Genomic DNA, 20,789 nt, shown 5'->3' with positions numbered 1-20,789 from the left:
GGTGTACCATCAAGAGGCAACATGGAGGGGAGAGGTGTGTACCATCAAGAGGCAACATAGGAAGAGAAGTTGTGCCATCAAGAGGCAACAGGGAGGGAAAAAGGTGTACCATCAAGAGGGAACACGGAGGAGATAGGGTGTATCATTAAGAAGAACGTGGAGAGAGGAACATGTAACATCAAGATGCAACACAGAGGGAAGAAAGATGTACCATAAGGAGACAACATGGAGGGGAGAAGAGTGTTCCATTAAGAGATAACATGGACTGGAGAGGGTGTGCCATCCAGTGGCAACATAGTGAGAAGAAGGGTTTATCATCAACAGGCAAGATGGAGAGGAGAAGGGTGTGCCATCAAGAGTCAACAAAGCAAAGAGAACATGGCTTAAAGAGGCAACTGGCAAGGGAGAGGGTATACCAACAAGAGGCAACACAGAGAAGAAAAAATTATACCACCAAGAGACAACAGGGAGGGGATAGTGTGTGCCATGAAGAGGCAACATGGAGTGGGGAATGTTGTGGCATCATTAATAGGAAACATGGTGGGGAGAGGTTGTGTAATCAAGAGGAAATATGGTGGGGAGAGATTGTGTTATCAAGAGGCAATGAGGAAGGGAAAAGTGTGTACCATTAGGAGGTGTATTCATCCATTCTCACACTGCTATAAAGACATATCCAAGACTGGGTAATTTATAAAGGAAAGGGTTTTAATTGACTTAGTTCTGCATCGCTGAGGAGGCCTCAGGAAACTTACAATCATGGTGGAGGGTGAGAGAGAAGCAAAGGCCTGTCTGACATGGTGGCAGGCAAGACAGAGTGGTGAGCAAAGCAGGGAGAGCCCCTTATAAAGTGCCATCAGATCTCATGAGAACTCTCAGTATCATGAGAACAACATGGGGGAAACTGCCCCCATGATCCAATCACCTCCTACCAGGCCTCTCCCTTGACAAGTGGGGATTACAATTCTAGAAGAGATTTGGATGGGGACACAAAGCCAAACCATATCAGGAGGCAACATAGATGGGAAAGGGTGCACATCTAGAGGCAACAAAAAGGGGAGACTGTATGACATAAAGAGAGGCAACATAGTGAGTAGAAGAGTATATCACAAACAGGCAACATGGAGGAAAGAGGGATGTGCTATTAAGAGGCCACCTGGAGGGGAGAAGGGTGTCCATCAGGAGCCAATATGAAGGAGGGGGTGTATGATCAAAAGTCAGCATGGAGGCAAGAGATTGTGCCATTAGAGACAACATGGAGGTGAGAAGGGCCTACCATGAATAGGCAACATGAAAGAGACAAATTTGTGTCATCAAGAGGCAACATGGAGAGGATAAGGTGTACCATCAAGGAGGCAAAAAAGAGAGGAAAGCATTTACTATCAAGAGGCAATATGGAGGTTAGAGGGCATACCAACAAGAGGCAACATGGAAAAGAGAAGGGTGTGCCATCAAGAGGCAACTGGGAAATGAAGGAATGGCGTAATCAGGCAACAGACAAGGAAGAGATTGTACCATTAGAAGGAAACATGGAGAAGACAAGGTTATACCACCAAGAGGCAACCAAGAGGGAATAGTGTGTGCCATAAACAGGCGACACAGAGCAGGGAATGTTGTGGCATCAACAGGCAACATGAAGAGGAGAGTTGGTGTCATTATGAGGCAATATAGAGGGAAGAGGTGTGTACCATCAAGAGGCTACATGGAGGTGAGAGGGTTGTATCAAGAGAGGCTACAAGAAAGAGAGAAGGGTGTTCCAAGAAGAGTTAACATATAGGAGCGAGGGTGTGCCATCAAGAGGAACCATGGAGGGGAGAACTTATACCACCAAAAGGCAACACAGAGGGGGGTAGGTGTACCACCAAAAGGGAACACAAAAGGAAGAGAGTATGCCACAAGAGGCAACATGGAGCAGAGAGGGTGTGCCATGAAGAGGCAACATAGAGGGGAGAATCGTGTGCCATCAAGAGGAAAGATGGAAGGGGGAAGGGTATGCCATCAGGAAGCAAAAGGGAGAAAGAAGATTGTACCGTTAGAGACAACATAAAGATGAGAAGAGTGTACCATGAATAGGCAACATGGAAGGGAGAAGGGCATATCATCAAGAGGCAAGATGGAGGAGACGATGTGTACAATCAAGAGACAACATAGAAGAGGTTTTGACATCAAAAGGCAACATGAGGTAGAGCGTGTGCCATCAAGAAGCAACCTGGAAGGGAGAAACGTGTCCCAATTTAAAAAAAAAAAAAAGAAACATAGAAGGAAGAAGAGTGTGCCATCAAGAAGCAACCTGGAAGGGAGAAAGTTGTCCCAATTTAAAAAAAAAAAAAAAAAGAAACATAGAAGGAAGAAGAGTGTGCCATCAAGAGGCAACATGTGGGGGAGAGGGTGTGTCATCAAGAGGCAACAAAGAAAGGAAAGGGTTCCCACCTGGAAACAACACAGAAAAGCGAGGGTGTGAGATAAAGAGGAAACATGGAAAGGAAAAGGCCATCCAGAGGCAAGAAAGAAACGAGAGGGTGTTCCATGACAAGGCAAGGCAAGGGGTACAGTGTGTACCCTCAAGAAGCAATACGGATGAAAGAGGACATGCCAACGAGAGACAACGTGGAGGGGAGAAGTTTTGCCATGAAGAAGCAACGTGGAGGGTGAACCCTCGAGAGACAACAGGAAGAAAACAGTGTGTACCAACAAGAGGTAATGGGAAGGGAAGAGTGTGTGCCATCAAGAGGCAACATGAAATACAGAGGGTGTGCCACCAAGGGGCAACATGGAGGGTAGAGGGTGTGACATCAATAGGAAACATGAAGGGGAAAAGGGTGTACCATCAGAAGGCACCAAGGAGGAGAGAGTGTGTGCCATCAGAGGCAACACACAAGGGAAAAGGGTGTAGTATCAAAAGAAAACATTGAGGGGAGAAGGGTACACCTCAATGTACCCTTCGCAATAGGAAGTGAAGAGAGTCTACCATTAGGAGGCAACATGGAGAAGACAGGCTGTGCCGTGAAGAGTCAACATGGAGCAGAGAGGGTGTATCATTAAAAGACAACACAAAAGGTAGAAGTATGTATCATGAAGAGGCAACGGGAGGGGAGAGATGAAGGGTGCATCACCAAGAGGCAACATGGTGAGAAGAAGGGTGAGAAACCAGAAGGCAATATGGAAGAAAGAATGGTTTGCATCCACGTGGAGAGAGTGTACCATTTAGAGGTAACAGGGAGAGGAGAGGGTGTGCCATCAAGAGGCAACACGGAGGTGTTTCAAACCTATGCATCTTGTTATTAATATATCCTTGCTCACATGAATTTTACTTGTAAATTAGCGTGCATGATAGAAATGTAACAAGAGAGAAAATGGAAGAAGGATAAGGGAGAATAAGAAAGAGCTATGATGTGGGGATTGGCAGACTGAAATATTCCATTTTTATAAGAGTCATTTATTTACAAACCTGTGTATGATCACAGGGACATAGTTATGAAATAGCATAGTTATGTCACAGTTATGACCCTAAAATTCTGTATATTAGTGTAAATCTTAAAATACTATCATAATTAACTTTATTAATTGTTCATTATATAACAAATACTATTTTAATTGATTAACTTGTATTATGCAATTTTGTCCTCAGAATCTCCTTATCAAGTATGTCTTACTATTATCTTCATTTTCTAGGTGAGAACAGTGAATCTGGAGTAGATGATGTACTTACTCAAAGAAGTCTCTGGAGATAGACTGTTGCAGCTATGAGTCTATTAGAAGATATAAAACATTGTTATATGCAAGAAATTTAACATTGATGAAGTAATACTATAGAGTATACAGACCATCTAGACAAGAGGTGAATTCTGGAGACTGAGTAAAATAATCCTTTAAATTGGTTAGGCATTACATTTTCTGTCTTGTTTGGCTATATTATAAAGGGTTGTTTCTTAAAATGCATCTAAATGGAAAAAGTACTTATCTAGTTTTTTTTTCTTTGTTTATTGGTCAGGAGAGGAATTATGCTTGTTTAAAAAAAAATAGGCATTAAGAATAACCAGTGCCTGGTCACACTCATTCAAGAGAAAATTGAATAGCTCTTCCTTGTAGGGAGAAAAACATCAGCACCATCAGCAGAATTTTCCTAGTAGTCCTAATCCAGTGACCTTGAGGAATAAGTGATTCATACATTCATTTATTCATCAAATAATGTTTGGACAACTATTACTTATCAGCCCCTCTGCTAAGTAGTAGGAATAAAGTGATGAGTAAGATAATAGATATTGTCATAGTCCATTTCCTTAAAGAGCTCGATTCCCTGAAGTGGTGGACTTGAAAGGAGAGAATAACACTATATGCTGGCAAGTGTTGTCAAGGATATGCTATGGGAAATTGAAAGGGGAATGATGAACATTTGACTTTACTAAGAGAGTCAGGGTGATAGTGAGAGGCAGAGGGCATTTCAGACACTCAGCACAGGGTGGGGAAAAACTCTGAAGATAAACCAAGTAAAATGACTAAATGTTGATTAGAAAGAGCTCAGGGTGGATTTGGAAGTGACTCATTCATTCCTGACATTAAAGATGACATTATGGAGCCTCATCTATAAATATGTTTTTATATCACAAACTCTATTCAAGACATATTTTCTTCCAATATTCTCTATCACACAAAGGAACCCTAAAACAAAAAACAAAAACAAAAGCTAGAAACAACCTGTAAAGATCTCCTTCTCTTCCCCACATACCCTTTGGCTATTGTATGCTGCATTCAGTAAGGGCTCACCATGAATCAGGCACAGTGCTAGGCACTCTCATTCATTATTGCATTTATCTTTGGAAAACCTCTGTGGGGTGGTTTCATTGTGATGACTGTCTCACCAATGATGATAAAATAAATGTTCAAAGATGCCTAGTTAATAAATAGCACAACTGGCTCACAACTACATCTCTTTTATGCTGAAGCCTAAAATCCACTATTTTCTGCCCCCATTAAGAGGATAAGCCTTTTGTGATGTCTTCCTCTTCCAGTCTATCTTTGTGAAAATGCAAATAGCTGATTATTATAGGTGAACAATTTCACAGCTGAATGGACAGCCTGAGTGTTGATGCCTGAGGAGAGCAACAGATTCTCTTCTTTTAATAATAAACATGGTGATTATTTGCACCCAATTTTACCTGGCTAAAATATGAGAAGGTGATCCACAGTGTAAATATCTTTGCACAGCACACTCCCATTGGGGAGGAAGGGTCTTACTGCCCACCAGTCCTCTTCTCCAACAAGCAGACACAACATGACAATTTTCATCTTACTCTACGTGCCCAGTGTTCTTCATTATCTGACAGATATCTTTGATTATTCTTTTATGGAAATATATAGATAGGTGGATGCAGACATATTTTCTATTATTTTATTGTATCTTCTATTAATTGATAGATTTATGTCAGAGATTCAAATAGAAATGATTCTCTTATGGGTTATTTTGCAATTCAAAACCTCAAAAAATATTAAGGGTTTGAGGTCAGAAAATTAGTGCAGAAAAAAAAGATCTATTATAAAGACACATGCACACGTATGTTCATTGCAGCACTATTCACAATAGCAAAGACATGGAATCAACCTAAATGCCCATCAATGATAGACTGGATAAAGAAAATGTGGTACATATGCACCATAGAATACTATGTAGCCATAAAAAACAATGAGATCATGTCCTTTGCAGGGACATGGATGGAGCTGGAGGCCATTATCTTTAGCAAATTAACACAGGAACAGGAAACCAAATACCACATGTTCTCACTTATAAGTGGGAGCTAAATGATGAGAGCACATGGACACAAAGAGGGGAACAACATAAACTGGGATATTTTGGAGGGTGGGAAGTGGGAGGAGCGAGAGGATCAGGAAAAACAACTAATGAGTACTAGGCTTAATACCTGGGTGATGAAATAATCTGTACAACAAACCCTCAAGACACATGTTTATCCATGTAACAAACCTGCACTTGTACCCCTGAACTTAAACAAGCTATAAAAAAAAAAAAGGAGATTTGATGTCTGGTTCCAGATCTTCAATTAACTAGCTCTGTAATACTAGGTGGTCTTTTTGAACATCCGTCTCCAAATCTATGACATGTGGAAAATGCATAATTTCAAAAATCTTTTCCATGTCCAGAATACTGTAACTCTGAGGATTAAGTGGTTTCCATTCCCATGCTGGGGAAATGTAACTCATAAGCTTTTTCTGTATAATAGTTCTAGTCAACCAGCTGTTCACTCCCTTCTTCAAGCTTGGCCAGAGTGGAATGAGTTGCTAGTCTCATGCATGCCCGAAAGAATGAGAAACAAGACAGATGAGTTTTGATGAGTAAGAGCTGAGCTAAATAATCCACAGTCTAAGTGGGTTCTGGAGCAAGTGTTCTGGTGGTCAAGAGACAGAATGAGAACAATGGGGAAATAATTAATTTCTGCATTTAATGACTCTGTGTCAGGCTGATCCTGAAGTGTCTATGGAGAAAATTGCAGTGCTTCCTTGAATAGCCAGATAGGCAATAACCGGATGTATTTACACACCTATGGAGATATAAGAAAATAAAAGGAAAACTCAATTTATTTGAAATAGTTAAGGCTCTCATTTTATGAAAGGGAGGAAAAGCAGGTATCCTTAGGTGTCCCAGTCATATACCAAAGAGAGAGGCATTTATTATGAGTCAAGGCAGAATTTTCTGTTTAGACTTTGGGGGGAAAAAAGCAATTTACAGATGAGCCTACTTTCTGTCATGGTAATATATGTTACAAATTGCAAAAGTTGATGGGAGCAGTTTTATAGAAGTTATAATTGACTTGAGCCAATCAACATAAAGCTCCAGCTTCTACTTCCACTATATAATTACTTGATAAATTTCAGGCTCCTTGCACAGTCTTAGGGACCATAAACAAGTATTGAGTGCAGTCTCATTTACAGCAGAGCCCACAAACTGGGTTTATCTCCCCTGCGTAAAAAATGTTAGGCATGTTTTCTTCGTACATACAAAGGCATAATTTAGCAGCCTGAGAATGCATAAAACTCAAGCTACTGACAGATGCTTAAGCAATTCACAAATAGTATCACAAATCCTTCATTACACTTCAGCCTTTGCATTAAGACAGGATCTTGTTATTTTGCAATGTTTTTAGAAAGAGATTACCATTTCCAAGTTAAGCTTTAAGGAGCATATTGGTCGATCATTTGGATTAGAGTTCACATTGAGGGAAATGAGAATTACTATGTTACAGACACTAGAGAAAAACAAAATGCATTGGCAGAACTAGCAAATTGCAGATTACCATAGGTAAATGATTTCACTAGGTTGAATGGACAGCCTGAGTGTCGATGTTTTGTGAGAGCAATAAATTCTCTCTATTTTATAGAAAGCCTTGGTAAACAGGCATTTAAATTTGTATATTTGTATATGCCAGCTATAAGTATTTTATCTCTTTCTTCAATATTATTTGAGGTTTACAGCACAGTAAATAACATCAAAATGAATATTATAAAGACAGAAAGTGATAAGGGAAAAGGAAAATTCAAATGTGTCAACTTAAGAATTAAAGGAATTAGTGTGATCAATTTCAAGTTGGGCACTGAGATTTTTGGCTGGGCACAAGTGTTTACTCACTGTCTACTCTAGACCCAGCTCTGTGTGGGCTGTGTCTAGAGGGCGCTGGAGAAAAGGAAAGTTCCAATGCTGCTAACAGACTTTTGGCTGAAGCTTTCTTGTGTTGCCTATGTACGAAGAGTCAGCCATTTCACTCTTTATAAGCACTTCCATTACAAAGTGAGTGAGTGTTTACAGTAAACCATATACTGCACTAAGCACTAAACATGTGTTATTCTGGAAAGAAGATTAATTCATTTCCCTCATTAGGTAACATATGGCATGGCACAACATTCAAAAGACACAAAGTGGTATGCAGTGAAACTTCTCCCTTGCTACCATGTGCCTCAGCTACCCAATTATTTCCACAAGTACCAGTTTCTTAAGTACACTTTCAGGGATAATCTATGTATATGCAAATATATAAAAATGTGTGTATATCATCCTTTAATTAGTAAATTACTGTTTAGTTATTATTGGTGGGATTCTATAAACTTATTCCTCACCTTGCCTTTTTCATTAAATTTACATCCTGAAAGTGTCCCATATCAGTACCTGGAAAACTGCTTCATTCTCATTATGTTGCTCATTACTATACTATGGTGAGACAGCACAGTATTGTGGTCAGTTCTATGATCTTGGAATCAGATTCCCCTGGGTTTTAATACTAATCTTGGCATTTACTATCTGTGTCATCTTGGGCATGTTGCTGAACTTTGTGACTCATATGTACATGGGATAATAGTACTATTGTTTGGAAACTGTGTGAGATTATACATGTAAAGCACTTAGAATGCTGTGTGGTATGACAAACCACTATATATGTGTTAGCTGTCTTCATGGTAATTTTTATATTCAATTGATGCAATGAAATTAATTCAACTAGGTTCCCACTATTAGATGTATAAGATTTTCAACTCCATTGCAATTACTATATTGTAATCAATATCCTTATATACCCATTACCACTGGCACTTGCATGTGGATATCTGTGGAATGGATTTGACTTGGATTTACTCACTCAAAAACATAAATTTTTAGTTTTAATAAGAAATTTTATACTTCACACAACTAGGTACCAATGGTTCATAATAATTCACCTCCACTAACAATATACAAAATACCTACTCCTTCAATCGCAGTCAACATACAGTTTTATCTTTTCTTATCTATTACATACACTTTTATCTTTCAAAACCACTATCTCGTTGTAATCCTAATATCCACTTAAAAAATTAAAAGGGAACCTGGTAGAGTTCCATTTCCACTAGTAGTAGTGTATAGCTCATATCAGACCAAGCTTTTCATAGATAGCAATAATAAACTCTGGGCAAAATAATTAGAGAATCTGTAAAAACATTGTTACTATCTGTATGTCCTGGAGTGTGACAAAAGCAGGAAGAAACTGGAAGTGAGTGGACACTCAGAAGAAAAGAATGACACTGAGTGATTATGCTGTTTTTAATGATTCTTTGACTAAAGGCAGGTCCCAGTTATCACCTCTCAAGGTGGCTAAAACTGGATGGAAATCAAGTCACAGGACAGAGTTGAGGGCCACAACAGCTAAAAAGGCGAGGAGAAAAACCCTGGAAAGCAGACATTCAAAATTGGAAAGCCCTAAATTTTGGATATAAGTTATTCTTACATCTTTGAATATAAGAATGTATCTTTGAATTACACAATCGTGGGGAAGACTCTGAGCAGACCAATTAAGGCTAAAAGAAGTGAAAAAAGATTTTTGACTGAACTCCAACACAAGGAAAACAGAGTGTGGAACTTGAGTTCAAACAAGTTAACTTCCTACTTGTCCACAAAATTAGCTCTCTTAAGAGGAACACAACAGAATTCACAGTCTCTACAATCTTTACTTTAAAATGTATAGGAGTGAATGCAAAATTGCTAGACATATGAAGAAAAAGGAGAGTGTGACACATACTGAAGAGGAAATCAACTGAGATCAACTCCAGGATGATCCAGATATTGAAATAAGCAGATAAGACTGTAAAATAGCTGTTATAATGATGTTCAAGGACTTATAAGAAAATATATTCATAATAAATAAACAAATGGGATCAGGAAAATTGAAACTATGTGGTCATAAAGTACTTACGTTTTACTTGAAGTGTTGTGATATTCACTCTAAATAGATTGTGAAAAGACAGTACTGTAATCTCCAATTAACTACCAAAAATAAACAAAAAATCTAATAGAGACATTAAAACAGAATTTTAAGAGATACTCAACCCAAAAGAAGGCTAAAAAGAGACAGAACAAAAAAAGGACATATAGGATAAACAGAAAGTGAATAACAAAATGGCGTACCTTTATTCAATGATAATTAACATTACATGCAAATGAACTTCATACTCCAATTAGAAGGCAGTTTATCAGGCTCAATAAAAATAAAAAATCAAGATGCAGGTATATGTGATCCAGAGGAAATACACCTTATCATGGCACAGATAGATTCACTTTAAACACGGAGAGAAAAATATATCCTGAAAATACTTATAAGAAAGCTGGAATGTCTATATTAATGGTAGATAAAGTAGACTTACTGACAAACAGTTTTATCCAAACCAAGAAGGAACATTTTATCCTAATAAATGGTAGATCCTCAGTAATGCATAGCAATTATGAATATGTGTGTGTCTGATAATAGAGTTTCAACATTTATGAAGTATATATTGACATAATTTAAATGAATTAAAATCTCTGTGTCTCTTTGTATAAATCTGCTGCCGTGGTTGAAGCTTTCAACAACTCTCTCTTAGTAATTGATGAAACAGCCAGGTAAAACATTAGTAAGAGCATAAACCATCTTAAAAACCCTATAAATCAACTCGAAGTAAGTAGAAGAAAGAAAATAATAAAGACAAGAGCAATAATTAATGAAATAAAAAAGTGAGGTTGAGCATTTTTTCAATATGTATAAGAGTCATTTGCACTTTGTTTTTAATGCTAACCACCAAAATAACCACCAATATTTTTTGACTATCAAAAATAAGCAAAAATCTAATAGAGAGATTAAAACAGAATTTTAAGAGATACTCAACCCAAAAGAAGGCTAAAAAGAGACAGAAGAACAAAAAAGGATGTATGTGATAAACAGAAAATAAATAACAAAATGGCATACCTTTATTCAGTCATAGTCATTTGAATTTTTTATTGATTTGTAATGATGTGCTCTAAAGACTGTGGTTTATGTGCTTTTAAAAATATTTTTAAATATTTGCCTCTGTTTATGAATATTTTTGTTCATGCATGCATTATGGAGTTTATATACTCAAAATAATTAGCCTTTCCATAAATGGTTTCTGGATTTTGTGATTGATTGAGAAAGGCCTTTTCTGCACTGTATACATATTTGTGATTCTATGGCTTTACTTGCTGGAATTAATTTTTTTACCCATTTGACTCTTATTGGAGAGGGATATAGTGATTTAGTTTTTGTTATCTCTAGATGGCTACCTGATTGCCTCATTACCATTTGTTGAGTAATCCAGATCCAGATTTTATTTTAGGATATTCACAATAATGTGAATATGAATGATATGAATATCCTAAAATAAAATCCCTGATGTATTTGGGTCTATTTACATACTCTTTCTTTGATCTATTTATCCAGGCACAGTAAGACACTATAGTAATTAATTAGCCTTTATAACAGGGCTAGTGTCACCTCATTACCCTCTTCTTTCAGGTGTTGATTCCTCTTGCTAGTGATTTTTCTATATTAACTTCAGGATCAGCTTGATTATTTTTTAAAATCCCCAGCCACTCTATTTGGAAGGTTATAACTTTATCAAGTAACTTAGGAAAAAATTATTGAATAATGTCATTGAGTTTTAGCTAAGATTATGGTGTATTTTTAACTGTTTTTCAGTCTTTTGGGTACCTCACTAATGCTTTAAAGTTTTTCTTAATATGGATTTTGCACATTTCTGATAAGATTTGGCTTTGGTAATTTATTTTATCTTTTGTAGCTGTTTCTTCTATTAAACTACCTGATTCTTATTACATATAACATATATGTAAGTTCAGATACTGATATAGTTTGGATCTGTGCCCCCACCCAAATCTCATGTAAAATTGTAACCCCAACACTGGGGGATTACAACATTGGGGGCCGGGTGGGAGGGGATTGGATCAAGGGGGTGTATCCTTCATGAATAGTTAGGACCATACCTTTGGTACTCTTCTTCTGATAGAGTTCTAACGAGATCTGGTTGTTTAAAAGTGTATGGTATGGCCAGGCGCAGTGGCTCACGCCTGTAATCCCACCACTTTGGGAGGCCAAGGCGTGCAGATCACCTGAGGTCAGGAGTTTGAGACCAGCCTGACCACCATGGAGAAACCCCGTCCCTACTAAAAATACAAAATAAGCCGGGCTAGGTGGCATACGCCTGTAATCCCAGATACTTGGGGGGCTGAGGCAGGAGAATCACTTGAACCCAGGAAGTGGAGGTTGTGGTGAGTCGAAATGGCACCATTGCACTCCAGCCTGGGCAACAGGAGCGAAACTCGGTCTCAAAAAAAAAAAAAAAAAAAAAGAAAAGAAAAAAGAAAAACGTATATAGCACCTTCTTCCTGTTCTGGCCATGTAAGATGTGCCTGCTTCGCCTTCACCTTCTGCCATGATTGGAAGTTTCCTGAGGCCTTCCCAGAAGCACAAGCTGCTATACTTCCTGTACAGCCTATAGGACATGAGCCAACTAAACCTCTATTCTTTATAAATTTCCTAGTTTCAGGTATTTCTTTATAGCAATGTGAGAATGGACTAATATAGATACAGATACATAGATACAGATATAGAAAGTACCAGGGCATTTTAATTGTTTCCTAATGGAGTCTCTTGAGTTTTATGGGTAAACCGATATCATCTGCCCATAATGACACATGTATTTCCATCCTTTACAATTTTCATACCTCATTTATTTTTCTTTTGATAATGGACATTTTATTTTTAAAAAATAAATCTTTCACCGCTTCCTATTTAGCATAATTCTGGGCCAGTTTGATAAAGACATATTAAAGATTTATATTTCTATTACTATGTTTTAAATAATTTTTTCATAAATAATGGATGTTAAAATGTTCACTATTGAACCATTAATATACTGAATTATGCTAATGGATTTCTAACATTGAGCCATACTTACATTACTGAATAAAGACCACCAGGTTATTGTGTATTATTCTCTTAAAGTGCTGCTGAATTTTTATTACTGATTCTGTTGTGGATTTTTGTGTAGATTTTCATAAGAAAGAACTAGGATTATTGTGACGCTTTACTGTATTTCGTTATCAATGTTACATTATATTTATAAAAATAATTTTTTAAATGTTCCCCCTTATATTCTAGAACAGAGGTTGACAAACTGCTGCCTGCTGCCAAAATATAATAAATAAATAAAAATAAAGTTTTTGTAAATAAAATTTTATTGGAACACAACACACCACGTCCATTAATTTATATATTGTCTATGGCTGTTTTCATTGCATGGACATAGAGTTGAGTAGATTCAATAGAGACCGGGTAGCCCACAAAGCCCTTTAGAGAAAAGGTTTGCGGACTCCCACTCCGGAATAATTTAAGTAGCATTGGAATTGTTTGGTTTGGTTACCAAACCAATTAAGGTTTGGTAAGATTCCATGTGAAACAATCTCAGGCTCATTATTAATTCCCCATGTAGGCTTTTCTTTCTGTTCATGAGTTTATTGCAAACATTATTTCTACAATTTTATATTCATTGCAGTTCTCTTTGTGATCTAATATATTCTGAATGTTCCAAGGGTCTTTGAAAAAATATGTGTATTTTCTATTTGTGAAGTATAGTTTTTTATATGCATATTAGCTTGATTTATATTATTAACTTGTTAATTAAATCTCCTTTAACTTTACTTGTGTTTCTCCACTGATAATCTTTCACAGAAAAGAAGAGATGAAATATAATCTGTCAGTTTTCTTTGTATTTTCTTTCAACTTTATTTTTAAGATTGGTTATATATTATTTGGTTGATATATGTTGTGTAGTCATTTGGCAATAAAGTGTTCACATTTTATTTATTAATTCTCTTTATCCTAAATTCAGTCTTGTCTGATATGAAAGTTACTTACCTTGCTTTCATTGGTCTTGTATTTTCAGGAGTTATTTTGAATGCTCTTTTATTTTCAATTTTTTTTGTTGCAATTTTGTTTCAGTATGCATCCTCCATATAACAAAATGTTGAATGTAACATTGATTCTTTGATTCTTGAATATAAAATAGTTTTACCTTGTGATTCAATCAGATGTTTTATTTATTTAAATATGTGATTTTAATTAGCTTATAATTATGATATGAGAGTTTTGTTTAGTTGTAGAAGCATATTTTATTCTATGCTTTCTGTTTTGATTGCATTTGGAGTTCTTGTATCAGTCTTTTCGTAGTGTGCATAGTCTTTGATTTGGTTTGTGTGCATGTATTCCTTCCAATAATTTGGAGAGCTTGCCTTTTTACATTAGCAATAATTTTCATAATTCTACTGTTATATAATAAAAGTCATCTTTTATTATAATCAATCATTAAAATAATTATATTTCTGATTCATCCCCATTCTTTCAACCAATTGATTTTAATAATTACTATTATTTACCTTAGTGATTACTTTTATACTTTTAATTAGAGTTACATTGTTTATCAATTTAAAATCGTGTCATTTCCCTATCACTATAGAAGGTGAAGACATGAGCAATGTCTTTTCCTTTATTTTTAATTCTTTCAGTTATCTTATTTGTATATTATTAGGGTAGATATTTGTATTCTGTTACTAAACCTCTGAGTGCACATATGTTTATTTATTGTTTAATAAGTGTCAGGCACTGTTCTAAGTCCTCATAAAATTTCTGTGAAGTGGGTATTATTATTATCCCACTATACAATTCACAGAAATTTTATAAGGACTTAGAACAGTGCCTGACATTTATTAAACACTGACTAAATATTAGCTTTTTGTTATTAGTTTATCATTAATCACATTCCTTACATTTATTTTAGTCTTATTCATAGTGCTAAATGAGTTCAATGGCATTCCATCTATATTTAGGTTGGATAAAGGAAGTTCTTTAGTTTCTTTATGAAGGACTCATAGAAATCATATTTCTTGATCTGTTGCATATCTAAAACATATTAGTCTGTTGCTTTTATACTTGAGTGGTGCCTTGGATAGACATAAGCTTCCTTAAGGACTCTGTGAATGCTGTTAACTGCCTTGTCTGATTTAATGTGCTGAGAGAAAATTTTAAGTCAGCGTGATATTTTTCATCTGAGAGGTAACTTGATCACTTAGCCTTTATGCTCCACAAAATCTGAATTTGTTACATATATTTAAAATCTAATTGATGTATGTTTTTAAGTAAATTGGAATGTTTTCTTGAATTTTATCTTTCTTGAATATATTTGGTTTTATTATTTTGGTCCTCTCTGTTAAGGATACCAATTAACTATCTGTCAGATTATCTTTGCATTACTTTTACAGCTACCATTTTTCTCTTTACTTTCGACTTTCTTCATTTCAATTTCATTTTGCTTATTGCTTTTCATAATCCATGCTATCAAGTTATCCATCAAGTGTTTAGCAGTGTTTATTTTCCTCTGTTGCTTTCAATGACATTTGTTTCTGAGATGGCTTTCAGTTTCATATGTCTGCTTTAAGCTCTTGTTTTAAGACAGCATTTAGTTCATGACTTTTGTTTATTAAGTTTTTATAGGTTGGGGTGATGTCTTTATAATGATTTAAATTAGTTCCATTTTTACATTATTTTGAATTTTCTATTTGTCACTTTCCATTCTTTTATTCCCTTGGTTGAGGGCATGTAATATCTTCCGTTTAGGTGAGGGTAGTTTTTTGATCATTGCACATATCCGAATAAGTTAAATTCCTTCTAGACTTACTATTTTTAGGAGGCTGTGGCAATGAGGGCCATGCTTTAGGCTGGCAGAAATTCTCTTTATGACGTCTGGTTGTATGTGAGAGTGAATTTATCTTAGCACTATTTTTCCCAATCAAACTGTAGCAACAGCGTTACTCATAATGCAGAGTATGTCTCCTCCCACTTCCTCATTGGCAGACTGCATCCTGCAAGCATGGCGTATGAGCAATGTTTCTTACTGCCTCATGTTTTTTTCATCATTGTTGTATCAGCAAGGGTTTGGGGCAGCTTCACTGCAACCCTGCTCTCCTTTCATTCAGAGTGGAGACTTGTTGGTTTTGCCTTGTGAGCTGTCTCCAAATGTGCACTTGATGCCCTCTTGGCTTCTTCCTGCAACCCTGTGTGACCTTTACTTCATCTGACTGCCTTTCTCTCATTTTGTTGTTTGGTATAAAAGATGTTTCTTGGTGTCTTAGGACTTGAGTCTATGTACTGATTTTGTTCTCCTGGACATCTGGTCAATGCCATCTTTACCACCATGGTAAAATCACAAAAGTAATATTTTTGTTGTTACACATCAGTAATTCTGGAAACCAATTCTGGTGTTGGCAAATGACACTTTTGAAAGCAATATTTTCTTTTAGTATGAGCAGCCAAGTCCCATCAGTTTCCCTAGTCACGTAATACATGGAATAAAAGAATTGTCTCATTAATCATTAAACAATCAGCTCTAGTTCCATATTCTGTTTCTTCCTGTCACTGGGCCTCTGCCAGAGGAGATACCACCTCCTCTGTCCTTTTCCTTACTGAACCAGCTATTTATATCCTACATGCAATATTTATAAGATAAAATGTCAGTGGATCTTGATCTAGCTCATCCTTTAAGGAAATGTGACCAAAGACTGGACAAATAGCTTCTCAGGCCCAATCATGCCTGGAGGTCAGCCTTGTCTGGGATGCACGTCCACCCTCCTCCTTCTCCAGAGCTTCCCTAGCTCTCGTAGCTCAGCAAACATCCTGTCTTTTGATAAAGACTTCTCTAACTTCCAAGCACACAGAGCACTCTCTTTTTTCTGAATTCCTGAATTCCTTCTTCCCATCCTTCTTTATGGTGGTATGTTGTGGGGGTTAAAAATATGTCTCTGGAGATAGATGGCTTTCATAGGAGTCTCAGTTCTGTGAGACACCAACTGGGTAAACTTTATGGCTCAGCTTCTCTCAGTGCTTCAATATTCTAACCTAGATAGAGGACACTTATGCCTAATTATTCTTATTTTTAAAATGGGTAACACTAGTATAATTTACTTCATTGTGCTTTAAAATTATATTTTAAATAATATATTTCAATTAATTTTATAAAATAACATATTTAAATTAATTTTAAATAATTGAATTAATTTAAATATATTGACAAATGATGCTAGAACATTCTAAGCATTATATGTGTTTACTATCATTCACAAATACATATAATTCAACAAGGATGCATTTAGTAGTTAATATACACTAAATATTTTGCCATGTGCTTCAGCCACTGCTTTGTCTTGGGGTGACAGGAGGTACCAATTTTTTTTTTAATAAATTGTACCATGTATTTTTTTGCAACTTTTTTAGGTACTTTTTTAATACAAAAAACTGGACATATATAAGGAGTTCAATTTGATTTGTATTGGCAGATGAATACTCTCATAAACAGTCACCATGATCAACATGACAAATATTCCCATCACCCTAAAACATTTCCTTGAGTCCTTTAGCCATCTGTCCTTTTCTCCACTCACGTCTCCCTGCAATGACTTATCTGCTTTCTGTCCTTGTGGATTAGTTTGCATTTTCTAGAAACTATATAAATAGAATTAATGCAGTTCATTTTTGTGTCTGTTTTTTTATTTTCACAACAACTAGGATTTCCATCAAAATTGTTGTGTGCATCAATAGTTTGTCCTTATTACTTATTAATATCCAATTGTTTGGTTTTATCACAGTTTGTTTGTCCAGTGAATTGCTGATGAACATCGGATCATTTTCAGTGTTTAGATATTATTGATTTAGCTATTAATGAGATTCCGTGTACAAGACATTTCTACTGCAGTGAAACCCCTGGTCATATGGTAAGTATATATTTAATTTTTTATGAAATATCCTGTCTTTTGCCTCCCCAATTTTCCTGTGCCCATATTCCTCTTCCTCATATAGCTTATAATTGGAAAAATATTTTGAATGGAATTCCAGGCATAAGAAAAAGCATGTTTCTATGGAGCACAATCACAAAAATAATTTGCAGTTTCTCAACATATGTCAGGTCAAAATTCAAGTAAATGATGATAAACTCTCTAAGTGCCAGTGACCTGTCTCTACTTATCCACAATTAGAGCCTACCTCCTTTAGACAATGTCTGGAACAGGAGAGGCTCATTGTTACAGACTGAATGTTTGCATCTCCCCAAAATTCATATGTTGGAATCCTAATCCCCGATGTGAAGATTTAGGAGGTGAGAACCTCGGGAGGTAACTGGATCATAAGAGTGGAGCCCTTATAATTAAACTGGATTCATGCCCATTGAAGAAATTCTGTGAGGAGACCCCAGAGACCTCTCTTGTTTTCTTTCCACCATCTGAGGACACGATGAGAAGCCATCAGTCTGCAACACGAAGAGAGCCCTCCAGAATCCCACCAATGCTAGCACCCTGATCCCAAATTTTAGCTTCCAGAACTGTGGGAAATTAATTTCTGTTCTTTTGTTTGTTTGGTTGATTGGTTTTGTTTTGTTTTTGAGACAGAGTCTTGCTCTGTCACCCAGGCTGGAGTGCAGTGGCACCATCTCAGCTTACTGCAACCTCTGCCTCGTAGGTTCAAGCTATTCTCCTGCCTCAGCCTCCTGAGTAGCTGGGATTACAGGTGCATGCCCCAATGCCTGGCTAATTTTTGCAATTTTGGAAGAGACAAGGTTAGACCATGTTGGTTAGGCTGGTCTCATACTCCTGATCTCAAGTGATCCACCCGCCTCAGCCTCCCAAAGTGCTGGGACTACGGGCATAAGCCACCTCACCCAGCCCTGTTCTTTATAAGCCACCCAGTCTATGATACTTTGTTATCACATCCTGAACTAAGACATTCACTGTAAGCATTTTTTGAATGAATGTTTGAAAGAATGGATGTTTGAATGTTTAAATGAATATTTATTTTGAAGTCAACCTGTGTTACCATGAAAATTTTCAATAAATAAATAGACCTGAAACTTGCTTTAAAAAAATGAATTTAATAATGATGTATTTGTATGTCTTGTCTCAGAAGATGGCAGTGGCCTAAGTAAATGTGGTTCTTATTTGATTTGCCATAGTTTTGTGTTGTATTTGATTATTTGGGTTCTATGTACATGTTTCTCAAACTCCCCAACTAGAATATAATTTTCTTATTTTTGTCCACGATGCACTAAACATACATCCATGAATGTCGTAGGTCTATGTTGTACGTTTGCCAACCGATTGACTGATACTATCTATGACTGGTGGGACTATTTGACATTCATTTACTCAACACTTATTTATTGAGTGTTTACTATATTCCAGGTACTATTTTAGGGAACGTAGAATATCAGTGAACAATTCAGACAAAAATTTCTGCCTTTAGGGAGTTTAAACTTTATTTGAGGGTATCAGGCAATAAATAAAACATCGAGTATGTGACTGGACAACAAGGGTGATGGTGAAAAATAAAGTAGGAGCCCATGGTTCCTAGGAAGCAAGCCACCTAGATACTGGAAGAACACTGCAGAGAAGCAGCATGTGCAAAGGGGTTGAGGTGGGAGACTCTCTAGCAGGCAGAATCTTGAGTAAACCAAGGAGGTCAGTGTGACTGAAGCTGAATGAGGCACAAGGTAGTAGGAGCTGAGGTCAGCAAAATCCTAGGGGATGAAGTCAGGTCTTTTTGGTCAGCACAAATAGATTGAGCTTCATTCTAAGTGAGCTGGAAAGACTTTGGAAGATGCTGAATAGACCGGTGACATAATCTATCATGTTTTATCAGGATCACTCTGACTGGCATGTCTATGGTACACTGTAAGAGGGAAAGGGGCTGCCAGGAGAATCTGTTTGGATTCTTATTGCAGTGGTCCAAGGTGGAAATATTGGTAGCTTGGATGTGGGTGGTATCAGTAGAGGAGGTGAGAAGTGTGAGCAATCAGGTGAAATTTAGAGTATGTACTGCTTGAGAGGCCTTCTAGACATTAGGATGGTGATGCTGAATGGCTGTTGGATATACAAATCTGGAGTTCAAGAGGAAAGTACAGTATGGAGGTCTAAGTTTTGGAGTCAGCACGTAAAGATGGTATTTGGGCTTGGGTGATGCTATCAAAGAAATGCGAAGAGAATACCAAAGGAATTCTATTTAATCTCCCAGTGTTGTATTCTCCCTGAGGTGCCACAATGATCACTTATGCACTGTTCTAGCTGGATAAAAATAAAGATGCTGTGCACATCCTCATAAACAATTAGGAAGCATTAATGTTGATTGTCACAAGGAATTAAAGAGGAGAAGGTAATGTCAGTGACTGGCTTAAAGGTCATGCCACATGCTCCCATGGACCAGGTCTGGCCTGCATGCCATGAGTTATGGCTGGTACTTACCAACTGTGAGCCCTTGCAACATATAACTTAAATTCTGTGTGCCTCAGTTTCCTCAAAAGTAAATGGAGAAAATACCCAATTGGCAGTATTCTTCTAAGTATTAGACATAACCTGGGGCACACACCGAATATCTTTTCTCATTTTCTTTGTCCAAAACAAATCTATATTTTTTTTGGCAAGTCAGAGTTCCTAACCCTGGTGAGATACTCATTGTCCCTGGCTCCCTTGCAGCTAGGAGTATCTATGCCATCTGTTTCAGCCAATGAGAAAAAAAAAAATAGGCGTTTACTAGAGGCTTAAGGAAGGCTCTTTTTGTTTTTCCTGATAATAGAGAGAATAGGGCAGGTGTTCACTCTTTCTTCTCTCTCCTTTTCCTCCTCACAAGAACATGGAAATTGTGTTTCAAACTAGAGGAGTTCCATTGTTACCATGAGATGAGGATAAAAGCCAATACATAAAAAAGTTTTGAGAGGAAAGATGAAAAGATCCTGAGTTCCCAAGGCTAGATTTTTGCATATCTCTGGCTTTCTTATTTTGTTAAATAGACTTGACTTCTCTTTGTTTAAGCTACCGTAATTTGGGCTTTCTATTTTTTGCAATGAAACATATTCCAAATTGTATAAGTACAATTTATCAA

The 20,789-nt window shown here is 36.8% G+C and overlaps 1 long non-coding RNA gene across 1 annotated transcript in view; it reads left to right on the top strand.

The window, feature by feature from the left end:
• Positions 1-20,789, top strand: part of LOC134737716 (uncharacterized) — a 125,698-nt gene that overhangs the window by 78,668 nt on the left and 26,241 nt on the right. Inside the window, exon 2 of the long non-coding RNA XR_010122894.1 lies at positions 17,513-17,638. This is a non-coding gene — a long non-coding RNA (uncharacterized LOC134737716). The remainder of the gene's footprint in view (positions 1-17,512; positions 17,639-20,789) is intronic.

This window comes from Pongo pygmaeus, chromosome 11, assembly GCF_028885625.2.
Source record: "Pongo pygmaeus isolate AG05252 chromosome 11, NHGRI_mPonPyg2-v2.0_pri, whole genome shotgun sequence".
NCBI lineage: Eukaryota > Metazoa > Chordata > Mammalia > Primates > Hominidae > Pongo > Pongo pygmaeus.
The sequence above is the reverse complement of the archived record's forward strand: the minus strand, read 5'-3'. Positions and strand labels throughout refer to the sequence as shown.